The 16,418-nt window shown below is 45.7% G+C and overlaps 1 long non-coding RNA gene across 3 annotated transcripts in view; it reads left to right on the top strand.

Moving 5' to 3' along the window:
* The window catches only part of LOC135913233 (uncharacterized), a 55,033-nt gene extending 38,615 nt beyond the window's left edge, over positions 1-16,418 (top strand). For all 3 annotated transcript variants that reach the window (XR_010567917.1, XR_011514809.1, XR_010567916.1), the window contains 4 exons: positions 417-568; positions 12,001-12,068; positions 13,888-13,968; positions 16,191-16,418. This is a non-coding gene — a long non-coding RNA (uncharacterized lncRNA). The remainder of the gene's footprint in view (positions 1-416; positions 569-12,000; positions 12,069-13,887; positions 13,969-16,190) is intronic.

The following is a 16,418-nucleotide window of genomic DNA, read 5'->3' as shown; positions in this document are numbered from 1 at the left end:
TAAACATATGTAAATACTTTTCTTGCCACATGTGCTACTTATGCAGGAGAAACTCCCACACCAGGTTCTTTGCACGTTTTTGTGCAATTCTGGTTTAATTAGTTTCCCCAGCCAAGCTTTGGAACCCCGATGATATTTCGAAAGACATTTTTACAATTGCCTCATAATCACAAGAATGCTGAACCGGTCTTCACTATCGTGCATCCCTCTTCTAGGCCATCACCGTCCCTCATCACATCTTCACACTCCCGTTCCCCATCCCCCTAAGCGGAGTAGCTAGCGCACGCTATCGCACGCTCGCCTCTCGACATTCCTTGAAAGAAATTTTATCTCTCTGTTCATCTCGGTAACCAGCGAGAAGTAAAGTTCATATACCGAGTTCTTGTTGTCTGAAGCTGGAAGCTTTCTTCTTGCAGGTGTTCGAGAACTTCCCGTACACCGTCGCCATTTCTGACTCGGACAACGACACCATCTTCGAATGCGTGGCCGCTAACCGAACTGAGATTGACCCCGAAGCTCACACCGCCACATTCGTTTGGCTCTTCCAAGGGAGTGAGAACAGTCCAAAGTATGTTCGAAAAAGTATCTCGAAATCTCATCAAGAAACAGCGAACTTACTGAAATGCATTTACAAATCTGTATGACTTGCATATTTGCTCATAGTTTATAAATAATCTAACTAAAGTACTATTGGGAACATTAAGAAAAAAGACAATGACAATGGAGGGACAACAAATCAAAAACTTTAATGTGAAGCCACAACATGTCTTGATGATATATTTGGTTTCGTTCGCATTATTTACAAATTTGCAGCTCCCTTCCTTATTGTGCTGGAAAGTGCGAACACAGCTCTGTGGCGTTACTGAAAACTGGACATGGCGGAAAAGCACGGCAGCCAGGCGTTTAATCGCCTGCGGATGACCTATTCTCAGATTAAAGAAAGGGAACTGGGCCAGCTCTTTCACACCCCAGTAAGGCGCTTGCTTTGACAAGCACCAGCGTAGAACAAAGCGTCAGATATTGAGTTCTGCCCACATCCTACTGCGGGTTCAGCGCCGCCTTCCTATGCGCCTTCCGTGTATGATGAAATGCGCTAAGCCTCACGAGCTCCTCCTTTTGGTTACTTATCGCACCTCTCCCTCAAGCAGTGACCTTCATTAGGTCATTCTTCTGGTACATGTCTCCCTTAATAATGATCTCACGCAGTGCAACTTTCTCATTGCTGTCTTCCTATGCACGCCGCAATTGTGAAGCCGCTGTAGAGTGTCCGAGCACGCAGTGATGTTGACACTTTCACATGCTAGTGCGGGGGATGCCTTTCTCGCTATTAGCAGCTTGGTTGCTCAATTAAGGGATAGATGTGGTCGGAACGTATACATTTTGATGGTGTAAGTCAACGGACCGATATCGCAAAACGAAAATCTCTGAGTGTAATAATTTAATTTGATATCATTTAAATGGTTGAATAGGCATTGCGCAATTCGATGCATAATTCAAGACTCACTTAACAAAGCCCGCTCCTTCTCAAGACGCTGGCACGTGTATAGGGCTAAAAAATGTTAAAATCTTAGGCGATTAGAGTCTTTCATGACGTACACATTCCGAATGTTGCAATATGCAAAATAATTTTTTATGATGTAGTCAAACATGACAAAGGCTATTTGAATGTTCTGCCAGCTGTAACACACTAGCCATACGCATAAACGTCAACGACATATGAATAGCAGACAGCTGTAAATAGTGTTTCTTTTTCATGAAGCTCCTAATCGTGCTGCGTCATAACAGCTCTAAAATTATTATGCATTTCACCTTTTGCCTGTAAGTAAAAATTTATATAGGGCTAGCTGAAATCAACAGAACGAAGGACATTGAGAAAGGGTGCCAAAAGCATACGAAGAATGCACATTATGCAAAAATTGTAAACCTCTTCACAAGCATGTAATTAGAGCCAGTACTTGAAGATTATAACCAACACAAGACAGGGCATAAAGAACAAAATATGCGTTGCGAATGAACGGGTTGTGTCAAGATACAATACGCATTTTAATTTTCGCTTAGCTATGCTTGTGACGCGCTAAGAAAGTGACACGGAATTTCTGTCTCTCAGTGGATGTCAGATAATAAACTTAGTAAATTTTTAGTAAAGCAATGAACGAGGCTAGTTGGTGGACGTTCATGATCATAATGCGCGTAGTGTTACACTGACGAACGTAAGGGACGGGACGCAGACGTACGTAGCGCAAACTACCAACTGTTTAACACTTAAAGAACGCGCTTGTATACAAGTAGATGTGGCGCGGGGACGGGGGAGGCGGAGGGGAGATATAAAAGGATATGACAAGGTGAGGACCTGTGATAATAGTTCTTTAACACTATTAAACAGTTGGCAGTTCGCGCTGCGTAGGTCCGCATCCTGCCCCTTACGTTCGTCAGTGCAACCCTAAGCGCAATATAATCATAAACTTAGTAAACGCGACTCCGCGCAGGTCTCGCTGACCAGGTATCTCTCCGTTGTTCTGATTTCAGCATATACGCGCATCGGAGAAGAGGCGCTGTATTCGTTGGTGTACATCAGTTTCATATTTACGCAAATTGCGGAGGAGCTTTTTCATCGCCACTATGAAGATTCAAGGGAATAATAATGTAGCGCTGGAGTTCGGTCAACATTATGCAACAGTGCCAACGCGATCATCGCGCTGTCACGCAGAAACTACTGAGCGTATTGAAACGTAATGGATGATGGATATTCAATTAGTTGATTTAAGCCGGCAACGCACAGTGTATCAGTTTTTGCTACGGTTAGTTCGGTACCTAAAAATTCTGATTCAACCGAAGCAAGATCAACCCATAGCTCCAGCAGCGTTTTCGGAGCGCTGGGACGAGTTTTCATTGTTCAGCAAAACTAACTGCAAACAAGTACGTTGTAGAAATTTTGCATTTTACTCAAGTACCGTTTCATTGTTGGTGGAAATGTACTGTTCATACCTACAGAAAACGACACCAGGTTGTTCTCATTTTCTTCTATGGGGCAAAGGAATGTTTGGGCACTACAGAGTGCAGGGTGTCACAAAGCTCCTACAGTCTTCTCTTTATAAGCGTGGCCCATTTGGAGAGGAACGAGGTACTACAATTGCGAGTGGCAGTCACACTCCTTCTATTACCTATTATTACGGCCATTCTTTGCTCTCGTCATAGGTTTATGTCAAGGGAAAGGAGTTATGGCAGAATGCTACAGACTTGGACTTTACGCTCGTCACTGATAAGTCTTTTCCGACCAGAATGGGAACATCTTCGTGCAGGGACTCGACTCCGGATTTAACGTTCGTCAAGAATTTGTCAAAAGCGCAATGGACTAACACTGCTGTTGATATTGGCAGCGATCATTATATCCTTGCTACACACTTTCCAACAACACCTAAGAGGCCGAAGGAGTTCTTCTTCACGGATTGGGACATGTTCCGCAAGATAAGGAATGAGCGCCAACCTTCAACCATCAGACTGAGCCTTGAACAGTGGATGGAGCAGATCAGGGAAGATATCAAGTGTAGCACTCACAAAATATGCACGGACCTTCCCGTGGAAAAGATGGATAGTCGCCTAGCCCATCTACTGGAGGCTAAGCAGTCACTCCTTAATCGATGGAAGGGCCAACGGCTAAATCGCAGACTACGCAAAAAGATTGCTGAACTCAATAGAACCACAGAAGAGTACTGCCACACCCTCTCAAAGGAACAATGGGGAGGTGTGCAACTCAGTTGATGGTCAAATGCGGAATGGTCGAAACTGGAATCTTTTAAAGCATCTTCTGGACGACACCAACACAAGGCCCAACCAGCAGCATGTGATGGCAAAGCTTCTGCATACAGCCACACGAACCAAGACCACGGAGGAAATCGTACAGAGCCTGATGGAGAAGTACCTCCCTGTTGGTCCCCGGCAAGGGAAATCGGTCGCCTACGCAGACTACCTTGGGCCACCCAACTCCGAGCTGGATGCAGACATTAGCACAGAATAGGTTAGGAGGGCGCTGCATGAGCTTAATAGCAAATCTGCTCCTGGTCCCGACGGCATCACAAATAGGACCCTCCGTAACCTGGACGATCACTCGATAGAATACCTGACAGAAGTCATCAACAAGACATGGAAGGAAGGCAAAGTCCCGGAAGCATGGAAGCGGGCACTTACAGTACTGATCCCCAAACCTGGCAAATCATCAAGCCTGGACAACTTACGACCAATATCGCTCACATCCTGCGTTGGCAAGGTCGCGGAACATGTCATACTCAACAAGCTCACGAGGTTCATCGAACACAAGGAACTCTACCCCCATACGATGATTGGCTTCAGGGCAGGTCTGTCCACACAGGACGCCATGAAGCTCATCAAGAGTCAGATAATCGACAATGACACGCGGGACACTCGGGCCATCTTTGGATTAGATTTGGAGAAGGCTGTCGATAAGATAGCCCATCAATTTATACTGCAATCGATATCCGAGCTTGGTCTGGGCGTAAGATTCCATGATTACGTCAGGTCATTTTTGCACCGAAGAAGAGCGACTCTCCGCGTATGAGACATGATCGCGGAAGAGGTGGAGCTTGGAACAAGGGGCACTCCATAGGGCTCGGTGATCTCGCCCACTTTGTTTAACCTGACCATGATCGGCCTTTCCAGAACACTCTCACGAGTCGAGGGCATCAGGCATACCATCTATGCGGATGACATTACCATTTGGTGTGTTGGAGGAAGTGACGGACAGGTTGAGAGTGCGTTACAGGAGGCTATCGAGGTCACGGAGGGCTATCTTCGACCCACGGGATTAAACTGTTCGGCTAAGAAGTCAGAGCTTTTACTATACCGCCCCTTAAGAAGAGGTCGTAAGCCCATGGGCTGGAGACCACTGTCTGACAGCACCATTTGTCTTCGCACGGGCAAGGTTCCTAGGGTCGATGCAATAAGAATACTTGGCATGGTAGTCGAATCTACTGGCTCTAACGCGCAAACGATAATCAAGCTCACGACCAAGACGGACAACGCAGTACGTCTCATCCGAAGGGTGGCTAACCGCCACCATGGCCTTAAAGAAGACAATCTGTTACGGTTGATCAACGCCTTTGTGCTTTGCCACTTTGCCTACGTAGCGGCTATGCACAGATGGCAAAGAGCAGAGAGGAACAAACTCAACACGTTGCTCAGAAAAATAACTAAGCGAGCCCTGGGTATACCGATCTTCACCAACACCAATCGCCTCCTCCAGCTAGGTGTGCATAACACTCTGGAGGAGATTGCAGAGGCTCAGGAAAGAGCGCAACTTGCCAGACTCTCCACGACCACCGCCGGTAGGAGGACATTACAAGAGCTCGGCTACCCACCATCTGCAGAAGCACCAAGAAAATGCCAGTTACCGCGGGACATACGAGATTTGATCTCCGTATCGCCAATACCAAGAAATGTACACCCTGAATGTAACAAGGGTAGAAGGAAAGCAAGAGCTTCAGCCATACTCAAACAGATCCAGACAGAGGGGCGTAGAGCCTGCTTTGTTGACGCGGCCGCATATCGGAAGGAGTGCTCCTTTTCTGCAGTAGTGGTGGATTCCAAACAGCGGCTCACGAACTGTGCATCTGTACGAACCGGAGATCCGGCGATAGCCGAGCAGGTGGCCATTGCCTTGGCGATGCTTGATGACACCAGCGACGTCATCTACAGTGGCTCACGGTCGGCCATTAGGGCATTTCAGTGTGGTGTGATCTCAGAACAGCCTTTTGGGCTGCTTCGTAAGGCAGGTCCGGATAGAATCAATATCACTTGCTTACTTGGTTCCCAGCCCACGTTGGGCACATGTCGGGTGTCCCCACGAACCACAATGAGACGGCCCACGCTGCCGCGCGCGCACTGACTGACCGCGCTGGCGCTGTAACGGCCGAAGAGAGAGTTACGCATGGTAGGGACGCGCCTGCCACTTATAATGAACTTCTTAAACACTTCTATCTCTCGCGGCGACAATACGCTCCTCCTCACCCCAAGCTCACTAGGCCTCAGGCACTGATATTCAGAATGCTGCAGACAGAAACCTATCCCAACCTGTTCACGTTACATGCGATATATCCGGAGATTTACACTGATGACGCGTGCCCAGCTTGCGGGGATAGATCAACACTTTCGCACATGCTCTGGGCATGTATCTCTATAGCAAGTCCTGACCTCAGCTCAGCTAGGTGGGAGGCGGCGCTCCGCAACCCACTCCTGGCTGAGCAACGTTGGGCTGTCCAGCAGGCTCACGATGCGGCTGGCAGGCTAGGTCTGTCGGTCCCGACGTGGGAGCGGCCCACGACGTGCTAATACGCGTTCTGCAGGACTGTAAAATAAAAGTTACTCAATCAATCAATCAAATCATCGAGTGATGCTCAAGAGACGAGCCGAAGTGAGAATGACGAAGAAGTTGGTCGGTGCCCTTGGCACGAGCGAATGTCAGCCTGGCTGCCTGGCTCCAGTGTAAATAGCGTGTAAATAGGATCTCTCGCCTGTGTCTTTCCACACGTAACAATATTGAAGTCATTGTAACGTTCTGAGCCTAATTAAGGGCAGTGAAAGTTCATGCAGCAAACACTCGTCTAGTGTACTTTCCTTGTTCTTCTGCGAATATGAGCACTCCGCAGACTACAGCATGAACGCCTACGACCTCGCTCAGTTTCCTGTCTTAATAAAGTATTGTTACCGACACAAAAAATTACACGTTCCCGTTTCTATACTTATGACGAACTACCTATGCGGCAAACTTTTCAAGAGTTTTGTCCCTCACTGCAATCCCGTTAAGTACGCATACATTTCATCGACAACCAATGAATTAGCTTTGACTGCCGAAAAATAACTCATGTATTGGTGGCGCTGCGTATTGTTTCAGTACGTCTGCGTTTTAAAATGAACTGTACTTGACTAGCACCTCTCTAAATACTAGCGAAAGGAGAATTCATTTTATCAAGGACTGCAGGGCTGATTTTCATGAGATTTGTAGCTTTTCGATTAAAGCGTTATATTCAGGTGACTGCAGCAAGTAGTCTCTCTTTACGTCATCTTTCTTTCTACCATGGCACCATCATCATCATCATCATCATTGTCATCATTGTCATCATCATCATCATCATCAGCCTGGTTACGCCCACTGCAGTGCAAAGGCCTCTTCCATACTTCTCCAACTATCACGCTCGTGTAATAATTGTGGCCATGTTGTACCAGCAAGCTTCTTAATCTCTTCCGCCCACCTAACTTTCTGCCGCCCCCTGCTACGCTTCCCTTCCATTGGAATCCAGTCCGTAACCCTTAATGATCATCGGTTATCTACCATGTAAGAAGTTTTAACTCTCTAACTCCGTAATAAATAAATATATCACTTCTCCGTAAGTTATTCCTATTGGGGCAGATAAAGTGAACGCAGCTAATGCAATGAACATCACTGTAAAGTACACCAGTAACTTGTCAGTGGGTCCTTCGCAAATATTTTTAAAGATTGCAAGGAATGCACGTAAGTTGTCAAATATTATATCAAATTTGTCCACTTTAGATGCTCTAACAGATTCAGCTAACAATATTGCGAATTGTGTTTTTGGTGGAAAGTTACAGAGTTGTAAAGTTCATCGAAGAGTGTTCTTACTTTGCAATATTGAGAACACTCGGTAGGCACATTCAAGCTCTAAATCAATGTTTTGTTTCCTTGAGTCACTAAAACATTGCATTGTCTATCCAACGCAACAAATTTCATTCGAGTCAGACCAGCACTCATTTCATAACAGAATGTTTGCGTTTTACATGAGTTTGAATGGTGACATCGGTATTAGATCTGAGCCAATGCTTCCTGCGAAACGCCGTGCCTGTTTCAATATATGCTTGTTCATCGATGTAGTCTTGTGCAGGCTTCATGTTTGTGCTTGCGTGAGTTAGCGACTGACCTTTTTGATACGAGGAAATAGGATTATTCTTTTTTTATATGCGACACCTACATTTATTTCGAATATATTTCACTATGGAAATACGCTGCTACGTGCATTATTTATGGAAGGATTGTTAGCTCTCACGTATCGTTAGTGGTGTTATGCACACACTTGAACTTTTGCTTTATTTTAACCAAGATGTCGAATCGAACCCCAACCCGAACCAAAAACCAAACGAGAACCGGAATTTTAGCCTGACCTGAACCCGAACCGATATTCTAAGAACGTGTCCGAAGCCGAACTCAACGGGAACTGAAATAAAAATAATAATAAAGAGTACCGGTTGAACACAAACTGGCTGAAGCATACAGGGTGTTCCCGAGAAAAGCCATTCTTCGCAATATTTACTTCTTCAGTCGGCAACGCACCAATAGGCTTAAATGAGGACATAACTAGGTAGAGACACCTGTACTTCCGAACTCGGCTATGTTGTGTACCACGGCCGAATATTTTTTTTTTCAGGGGTCCACGAATCACCGTTCCTGTTGAAGCTCCCAATCCGGTCGTCATGGATTCGCTTGCTTCTATTACCAAACCAACATTAAAAGTCACACGCCATAATACGCAACGACGACGATGGCGGTGTCGTTGGAGTGAGAAAAAAAACCCAACGAGTTCATTACTATGGATTTTAGTAACACTAACACTGGGGCCACTAATATCAAAACAGTCCCCATCTCGGCACGCGGCAATAACGGCACGTAAAGGCGGCGGAAATGTGTTTTTAGTTGGGCGTCATGCTTCAATGTACATTTGGCGTTTCCCAGAAGATTACAGCGCTCTACGATATTTGAAATCTTTGCCGGGGAACAATGCGCGGGATTTAGAGTTTTATTTCCGCGATTAAACAGCGCAAACCTGCACCATGCGTAGGTCGTCAAACTCACTCATGAGTCGACTCACTCCGACTAAAAACTACCCTGAGTCCGAGTGAGCCTAGATGAGTAGAGTTTTGGTGAGTCTCGGCTCCCGCGAACCGGCTGCGTACAATATGATGAGCTGTAGTACAACTGAGCCCCTCTTAGTAGAAATTTGTTATCTTAGTGCGAGTGAGGATTTTGCAAAAAATATGCATTCGAATGCCCCTTCGACGAACGCCTTTTTGACGAAATGACCTGTATAACCAAGGAATAAGTAGGTGCCCATTCTATTGTGAGTGGCGCAGTGCGCAACAATTACAGCGAAGTGACCTGTATAAAGAATGATTTTGGAGGCCCCAAACACTTTGGTACAAAGAAATTCAACTGTATGCTCTGAGCTAGTCTGAGTAAGTTTTGCTAATTTTGCCAGCCTATACCAACATTGCTAAAATCATGACGACAGCGGCAGCGCGATGTGGTGTCAACGTACCTCCACATGTGCGGAAAAAAAATTTCAATCACGGGAAAACACGGCCATCGTTCGTGTAGCCGTCCTGCTCCGTGCTGCACCAGCAACTCAGTGGCCCTTCCGTGTTCATTCCCGTGCGCGCTGTATCCATTTTACGCCCGTCTTTATCGCAGTTCCGGCAACGCAAGGAGGTGGCCCTAGGAGACTTCAGACACCGCGCTTCAGTCCCCTTTGTGTATCTGCTGCTTCAATCCCTTGATTCCCTTTGTGTATCTTTGCTGCTTCGCGTTTTCCTACTATTCGCGCCTCAGTAGAACGCTGGAGGCCGTTTTGAATGGGAGGCGGGGGGAAGGCTCGCTGCGAAGCGCGAGACGTCTGGACCCACGCGAATAGTGTACGAGGTGTGCTCATAAAGGAACCAACTTTCGAAATAGCCAGCCAACCAGCAGAGAGAGCGAGCCTCGGCTACTGAATGCACGTAGCGGGAGGTTTATACAACAAACTGGCCATTTGCTTTGTTTCGCTCTGACCTTTAGTTGGCGAGCTACAGCCGCCGAAGCGAGCATGTGCAAAAGCTGCTCGATGGATTAGTGCAAAAGTGGCAATGCGTCGGCTCACGCTTCGCCCCTTGTCCGCAGCTATCTAGCAACACATTACATTCCCTTTGTTCCCCATCCACCGTATTCTCCAGACCTAGCCCCAACCGACTTCTTCCTCTCTCCCAAATTTCAAACCACGTTGAAAGGACATCCTTTCCAAACCATAAATGATATTCAGGACAATGCGTCAAGAGACTTGCGCGCCATCCAAAAAAGTTCCTTCCAGGAGATTTTCCAAAAAATGGAAGAAACGATCGGGACAGTTTATTGCCAGTAGATGGGAATGCTTTGAGGGGGACAGTGCTTAAAATGTTGTACGGTAAGGAGTAAAGATGTTGTAGCTAAAGCTCCCTTTCTTTTTCAAGACACTTTGCATGATGTGTATGCTTTCGCTTTCACATTTGCGGCCAAGGTCAGACGAGGCTAGATATGTGCTACTGTGCTATGTGCCGCAGTGTTACGAGCAGTGAGCGAAATGGACGCTGTCCGCGTTTCTCGAGTGCTGTAGGTTCATTCGACTCCGTCATCGTCCCCGTTAAGTTCTTGCTCGACCGCTCCCCTGTTTTTCAGGCGCTCTTCCTTTCGCGCGGGAGCGAAGCATGTTGGCTAGCGTTCGGCGAGGCTGACAACTCACATCACGGTACTGCTCGTTTCCTTGTCGTGCTGTGCGTCTAAACGCTAGTGGAAAGGGTGCACCAGTCGTTTCTGCGGAGTGACGTACTTCCTAATGGCTCACTGTTCAACGCAGCCTTCAAGAACAAAGTGAGCAGGACTTTCAGCAGTGCTCCCATGAACTGTAGTTCAATTGAATGTCGGCGATGGAGCTTTCGCGCGTACGTTCTGGTGGCTTGAATAATGGGCGATCAGGGAGTGTTGCGGGGGAATTCGGCTAAGTACAGTTCTTGTGAGCATGAACGATCGGAACCCTCTATTGCCAGTAGATGGGACTGCTGAGTATCTGAGTGTATCTATGTGAGTCTCTGAGACTGCTGAGTATAGTCTGAATATCAGTGAGCCTGGATGAGTAGAAATTTGTTGAGTCTTACTTAGATTGATGGCCGATAGTGTAGGATTTTGGAAAGCGTGAGGTCGAGTGAGCTCTCACCAAGAAATATAGGTTGCGACTGGTGTTGAGTTCTCTTTATCGTGGCCACCTATGGCACCCCGTGGCGTAAAAATGTCGTGATGTTTATCACAAATTGTCCTTGTTCATCGTCCACGAACAGCAATGTACTCACCTCCTTTTATTTCACGAAAACTAAAGCAAGAGCGAGATGCCAATTGCTAGTTTTTTTCGTTACTGCAGAGCAGAAGTTTGAAGTGTTAGTTTATGTAATACCACGTGAATGTAGCGGCTTGCTTCAACTAAGAAAAAACTTGGTGCTCTTCCATTCTGTGAAGAAGGATGACCAGCGAAGCTGTGTATGTGGGCCACTAAACGCCTGCTTCACCTCCGCCATGGGTCAGCCTGGCACTGCACTATCTTCGGGATCGGCTTACGTATGGCGAGTGCTTAACGCTTGATTCATCTCCGGCACAGGTCGGTCCCGCATTGCACTATCTTTGATATCGCCCACGTACGGCGCGTTTTGTGTCTACACCGATACGATCCTGGGGGCAATAGCCCTTAACAGCCTCGCTGTAAAATTAACACAAAGTGCTCAAAAGAAAAAAAGCATCCAGTCTTGAACTGCGCGGACGGTGTTCGTGTTTTCGGCACCTCAGCGCCCGCATCTCCATAGCATCCACAACGCCAGTTCCTTTAGTTTCAGTCGTATACTATAAGGGACAACAACAGTTCCTGCAGTCTACAGGAACAAACACTGATGCAAGTGGAGACTCGTCTGAATAATTCTTATCAGAACCACATTTGTTGCGCAGAAGGTAGAGTTCCTGATCAAAATACATGGAGGTGACGATTTGTCACCGTCCCTTTTCAAAGGGGCTGCCAACAAATAATCATCAGCAGCACCAGCAGCGAAACTACTCCCATGCTCAAGAACGCAGGACGTGGTCTGTACTCGCGCAAATATGTTCAACGTGATCAAATCATTTTTTACGAATAGTCCTTTTCTTATTTGCAGGCAAGACATTCCTTTCTACGTGAAGGCCGAAGAGGAACCTGGAACGTTCAGCTTCGGCGTGGGAAGAGGTAAGAAAATAACATACAATAGCGTTTGCATACCGCCAAAAGACCTGCTTGGTGTGAGCTCATCCTTACATCTCCAGCCGGTTGCGGCTTAACTACGGTGAACTAGCCTATAGTGTATCTCATACGATGTCGTATGAGCAAATTCAACTTCTTTAAGATACATGTGAAAGTGTATGGCAAAAATGTACGACAGATCCAACGCACCTGTCGGAACCAACGCTAATCGGCGCTTTCTTGTCTCGTTTGAATTGAAATCTGCGCAAAAATGCTGATGCGGAAAGTACATATGGTAAATCCAGTGTGCATTTTAAAACCTATGCGAAGCAAAATGATCGTAAAACAGTTAATTAAATGCCATATCGCTAAATTCCATGCGTGCAACTCTATTTATTTTATACTCACTCAACGTTTCATATCATTTGTTGTCTAAACTTATGCCCAGGACAGGTCACAACGCTATCTTCATGTATTATATATGTTTGTGCACCATACCATTCGCCAGCTATGCTGAGAGGCACACAACAGCTGAGGTGGCTGCGAACCGCGAGACATCAACGCAGAAATGTCAAGTGTGTTCTGTATTATAAAACAAGCATCATTAGCAGTCACTGAAAAAAATTTGCAACTAATGTTTCCACAGGGCTTGAAAATATTTGTAAGCTCTAGCGGTCACTTCCATGATTGCCTGACCCATAGGAATCGCCACAATAAATGACAGAGATCATGTATCCAACAAGAAAAACACGGGTGGCAGAAAAGCGCGGCACGAAGCGAGCTGGCGGAATGATGACGTGCCGAATTTTTGTTTATATTACCTTAAAAGTTCCTTAGTGGCGACTTCAGATGTGAGGTCATTTATATAACTAATGTCATACGCGTGGCATCCAACATCAGCCACGGGAGTATGCAGCATGCGCCTATCACGAGATTTCTATGACCCAGCAGTATTTGTATGACCCACCATTTGGGAAGAATCTGCAGCGTGCTTGCAGACCTTCACAAAATCGCGTTCAAATACCGTTGTCATTGGCGTGGGCCTATGAAGAAGGGTTGGAAATTCAGCTTGTTGGCACAGTTGGAAACTCATGTGGAGCAGCGCTAAACGACGTGACATAAAAAATAAACTGGTTGTTAGCCTGCGTCTTTGCGTTGTCTTTCCTTGTCCCGTCGTTTGGATCTCCTTCAAAAAAACCTATGTAGAGTTTGCGTACATGTGCATTTTTTCTTGCATTTTGCCAATCCTAAGCACAAGCGCAATTTGTTCAAATACTCTGTTGTGTATTATTTACAGCAAGCCTCACAATAATCCATTGGGCACAATGAAATTGCATTTTTATGCACACACATGACAAGTTTCGCTGTTTACCAGGACTGTAGCCAACCATTAAACGAAATCTTGTATCGCTAAAGAGACTTACAGAGAATTGCAGTGTGCTAAACCTCGGTAGAGGGACGCAGCGTTTTTTTTCTTTGGTTATCCTGTTGCTAACGTTTCACTGATTCTGCAACCTACTTTAAACATTCTAACCAAATATTATTTACACTTACAAAGCTCGTTACTTAAGGGTAGGCAAATTCGTAAGTTAACTAATTAAACTTTTGAATACGTGCCCTTGCACCCAGACTCCGCTTGTAGAGTTATGTGCGTATGTTCGTGCTGTACACTAGTCATGTTAATGGGAACTCTACAGAGCTTCAGCATTGATTATTGTATATTTGAAGCAGGTGATTCCCATGTTGGCTTCAAAATGTTTGTACATATTTAGCCTCTGAGATAGCGGCGGCAAAACTGCGCATTGAAAAGCTTTATTTGTTGCAGATCCTACAGTTAGGGAAGGCCGCTACTACTACACAGACTACAAGACCTGCGTCGTATTGGACATGGAATATCACGGACATCGTAAGCTATTCGAAACATTTAGTGAATATGCCAAGAGAAACTTGGAAACATGGCATTAATTTTGCCCGTGCATGAACAGGTGCGCTCATGTCGTCAACAATTCCCTTCATCGAATATACTTATAACGAGCAATTTTCAGAACGATTTCTTAAAGCCGGCGAAGACGCAGCACCCTAAATACCAACAAAACTGTTTCCTGTAGTGACATAATTGCCAGTTCGTGCCTGCTAAAAGCTAATGATTTGAGTGCAAACACAAGCAGCTGTATGCATTCTTCAAATCGCTAGTGCAAATATTTGACGCATCTCATAAACAGTTATTCCTCGCTTTGATTACATTTTTGTGGGAAATTCCATGCCTCTCTCTTATATTCCGACTACATAACACGCCGTAGCAGGAAGCTCTGTTATTTTGGAGATCCGAAGTCCCTGAATCTGTACATGAAGTATGTGCAATTGCCTTTATTCTGTCACCAACAACGGAATGTGATCAATGTTGTCCTGGGAAGAGAGAGAAAAAATTTTATTTACAGCATAACGAGTTCCTTAAATTAGGTTGCCGGTGGTCCGAAAGGTGCTGGCCAATTGCTTGCCATGACCGTTTCGGCCCAGCCAGTTACTTCTGCCTGAATCTGGTAGTCAGTCATCGACAGGAGTGACCCCATGTCTCGTGGGAGGGAGTTGGCAGTACTGACTGTGGAGGAGGGTTTCCCTCGCATTCCATGAGAATGTGTTTCGGGTAGACTTTGTGTCGTTGCTGTGCTGGCAGCTTGGTCGGATTTCATCTGGGTAGATTTTGGATAGCCGATGGGAGCTAGGGATAGGATCGGTCTGGATTTGTCTCAAAATCGTAGCCCATCCCCTTGTTAGTTCAGTAGGCAGGTTCGAGAAAAACGCATGTAATGCGTTATGCGAAGGCTTCAGCTGTGGAGCCAGTGCATGGCTTAATTGTCCTTAAAGGCAGCACGCAGCAGCATGAACGCCTACAGGTGTAATAGCATTGCGGCCATCTCCTGTATTGTGAATTTAATGCGACGCAAGTGTTCCTCATATTCACTTGTCGTTTTCATATGCTGTCACCTGCAGCTCTCAAAAATGAGAATATTTTATCGTTCAGATTACGATGAAGGGCTTCTAATTTGGAGGTGGATGTCACTGCGCAAGGAAATGTAAAACTTCCAGGAATCTACGTCCTGTGAGGGTTTCGGAGGGCCAAGGATTACATGGATAATACATAAGCAATCTAGACAAGCCAGTACAGTGTTAGCTCCTAGTCCCACTAAAGACCACTTGCCTAAAATAAACACTGTTAATAATATCTATGCGTTACATTTTTTTTCTAATGCCACGGTTTTTTATTTATCTCTCTATGGCGACTGTATACATTGTGTACGTGCATATTCGAAATATTGGTAGCTTTTCTTACGACAGCAATTATGAAGGTACTCCAGGCAAATTCTCGCCATCGCCGTGATTTTCCATATATGTATCCGTACCATAAATACCTAGATATGAACGAATAGTGATAAACAGAACTGTCCGATGACCAGATTCGAACAAGGGACCTCTAGAAAAGAAGCCGGATGCTCTAACCATTAGGCCACGGAGTTTTGCCCCAGCAGGTCGAATAGAACACCTTTCAGAATTTTCCTCGTTGGTGATGCGTTTCGTGGCTGGCAAGGCCTTGTAACCAGCAGGAGTCGCCTTGCGTGTTACGTAGCGCAACTTGTTGCAGCCGCGTATAGTGTATGCACCATTCGAGAATCGGTTGTTATTGTTGCTGTTTTTGCTCATCCAACTTGCGAGTCACGGCCATCATGGTGGATATGCCAATAAATGAGTTGATTATTTTATCTTATATTCACAAGCTTTGCTGACTGTTGAAAGATACGATCACGTCTTAAAAAGACGGCATTATTAATACTAATATTCATTTTTTGAGAAGCACACACGAACAAAAACAAAACATGCAAAGTGATCAGGTTGTTTGGCTGGATTCCGCCTATAGATATTCTTGCCAAGCCTAGCAAACATTCCTTTGGTGGCATCTCAAAGTAGAGGCCACAAATGAAAGAGTTCCAGAACTACGCTTAACCATGCCATCTCGGTCAGTGTTATGCCTTGGGGCGAAACTCCCGCCTTTTTTTATGTCATGGTTCATTTCACTTTAACCGAGTCATCGTAGCACTTTCAATTGATATTTTTATCGCGAATATGTTGCAGAATGCATTCTGTGGACACAGAAAGAAGTAAAGGACGCGGTGCCGCAGGACTGCATTGACCAGTTTGTCGACACGTGTGGCGTCATCGTTCCCGAGCACAGCCGAGACCTCTGCCCAGATGGTGAAGGCGACTACTAGGTGCACTCCGGCATCTAATTTTAAACTGTACTATATGCCTCAAAATATGAGCGTACTCTTGCGACATAAATAAAGTTTTTCAACAGAGCGA

Source organism: Dermacentor albipictus, chromosome 5 (genome assembly GCF_038994185.2).
Source record: "Dermacentor albipictus isolate Rhodes 1998 colony chromosome 5, USDA_Dalb.pri_finalv2, whole genome shotgun sequence".
Classification (NCBI taxonomy): domain Eukaryota; kingdom Metazoa; phylum Arthropoda; class Arachnida; order Ixodida; family Ixodidae; genus Dermacentor; species Dermacentor albipictus.
This window is presented reverse-complemented; position numbering and strand designations above follow the sequence as displayed.